This window comes from Octopus bimaculoides, chromosome 7 (genome assembly GCF_046866305.1).
Source record: "Octopus bimaculoides isolate indiv1 chromosome 7, ASM4686630v1, whole genome shotgun sequence".
Lineage (NCBI taxonomy): Eukaryota > Metazoa > Mollusca > Cephalopoda > Octopoda > Octopodidae > Octopus > Octopus bimaculoides.
The window spans coordinates 50,196,443-50,198,884 of record NC_142934.1 but is presented as its reverse complement, the minus strand read 5'-3'; the positions used below and the strand labels follow the sequence as shown (position 1 = coordinate 50,198,884).

The window sequence follows — 2,442 nt, the reverse complement described above, 5'->3', positions numbered from 1 at the left end:
AGGCAAAGTTGACCTCGGCGAAATTTGAACTCAGAACGTACGGACGGACGAAATGCCGCTAAGCATTTTGCCCGGAGTGCAAACGATTCTGCCAGCTGACCTCAGTAGTAGTAGTAGTAATAATAACAATAATAATAATATCAACAATTACAACAACAATAATTATATACATATTCTTAAGTGAGTAGACGGTGGAGAGATCATCGCGATCGACTTGAAGCATTTAGTTTCGCACTTGAGATGAGGCTATCTTTGCTTTTCCTTTTATTTACAGGCCACTTATCCTATAAGATGAAATCAAATACCTATTACATTTAATGTCCATTGTATTTAGATATATTTCGTTTCTTTGTTTATTGTGTTTGTTGAATGAAAATGTGCTTATGAAGCTCACACCCCACTCCTGACTTATGATTTGGTTGCTGCAAATATTCCTCATGAATAAATGCCTGTTTGGCGGTTGCAGGAAAGAATTGAGACCAGAGAATGACTTCTAGGAGTACTTACTGAAATAATTCAATATAATGTTAATATTACAAGAACGTAATATAAACTGATAATATAATCATGTTTCACAGAAATCAGAAAATATAGAGCTTTTAGCTATCCAAATGTTCTAGTGACGTAATTAAATTGAAATAGCGATAACGTAGCTCTCCTACATTTTACAGCTAACGTAAAACTCCTATACTTTACATACATAGTACGATCTTCACCAAAAGAGCTGGTGTTGCATGTGTGTATGTAGATATACGGGTATGCGCGTGTGTGTGCAAAATGTGTATAAAATGTGTATGCAGCACTTTATTGAGTACAAATAAACCAAAAACAACTGAAGTAGTTAAAAATCGTCCGCAAAAAATTTATTATTTTGATTATGTAGCATTCATGAACTGTTGATTGTAATCATTTTCTTACTACATTAAGTGACACATAAGAAATGTTTTATGCTAATTAAGAATTGTATTAGTATATACATTTATTTCCGGTTAAAAGAAATCTAAAAAAATCGAGCTGGAAATATTTCCTTTAGATTCGTAAGCTATGTTGAAATTGGGTATTTTTTTAATATAAAGTGTGTGTTAGATATTACTTTTGCAATGATGGGCCCTGCTTGAAACAGCTGATATCTCCTATTCTTGCGGATGAACTAACTTATACCACTTCGTGAACGCTTTGCACTTATTATTTGCCGACAAATTCTCCTGATTAATATGTCTTGTGTTGGTATGTAGATTATATTTGTTTGTTTATTTTCGGTTAGAAGTGTGTGTAGATAACTCAGTTTTCTGTTTCAAAATTTCATGTTCACACTGAAACTCTTGCTGTTAATGCTAGAAACTCTTAGTTTGACCTATCATTGGGAATTGAATAACGAAATGTATTACATCTAAAGAAATGTTTAAATAAATGTTGACGCATTCCTGCATTGTGTCCAAATACAAGCATTTTACAGGTTTAGAAAATATAATTCATATATCGAAAAAAAAATTAGTTATTTTTATGGCGTGTGGTGAATAACAATAGGCTGCTTACAGAGGGTTATTCCAATACATTGCTAACATTTATTATGACTTATGATTCAATATACCTTTTGATTAATACCCTTTCTTGTATAAATCGATCGTTGTTCAATCGAAGCACTTCTTGTAAGATTTCTTTTACAAAGACAAATCTCGTCAATCGAAGAACAGTATTGTCATATATTAGAATTTCTCTTGTCTTTCATTTACATTATACCCACGCGGACCAGCAGATAGTTTAAACTATCTCTCGCTAAACCACAGAACTCATGCTTTCAACTGCACACGTGCATACATCTGTGTAAGCTTGTATTTGAAATGTCGATAGAAAAAATATCAAAAGCCTTTTTATCAATGATGGTGCATAAAAATTAGTACTGATACTATAATTATGTATTGCTACCAGACATGTACATACACTATTGATTACTTATCGATTCTAATGATTGCACTTCGCTATCTGTAATCCAATAATCGATTTTCTTTCTGTGCGCTATGCAATTTTTTTACCTTTATTTCTCTTGTGTTGTCCTGTGCTATCTGATGTAGAAAACTCATCAACTCAGTGTCCAATGAAGTGCTGTTCTGACATATTTTGTTAACCACCAGATAACAAAAAGAAATTAAGCGAAACCAGCAACTTATTTTCTCCCACCATTGTCAACATGAAAAATCAAATGAATGAGAGAAAACGAAAAAAAAAAAAATAAAGAAAGAAAATATTAAGAAACCAAGAAAAAGTTAAAAAAAAAAAAAAATTAAATTCTACGTTCATTGAACAAACTAGTTTTCCTCGTTATTCCCTTGCAACCAAACGACACACACAATCACCGAATTTTCTTACACTATTATTCACTCCCCATCATTTTTCATATAAAATTCTCTTTCTTTCTAAAGGCAGGAAATTTGAGATGAAAAA

The 2,442-nt window shown here is 32.1% G+C and overlaps 1 protein-coding gene across 1 annotated transcript in view; it reads right to left on the bottom strand.

The window, feature by feature from the left end:
• Window positions 1-344: 344 nt before the first annotated feature.
• Window positions 345-2,442, bottom strand: part of LOC106870179 (carbonic anhydrase-related protein 10) — a 1,185,504-nt gene continuing 1,183,406 nt past the window's right edge. The window contains exon 11 of the mRNA XM_089355291.1: window positions 345-2,442. This exon is cut by the window's right edge and continues 363 nt beyond it. The gene's annotated coding sequence lies outside the window, so the exon portion shown is untranslated.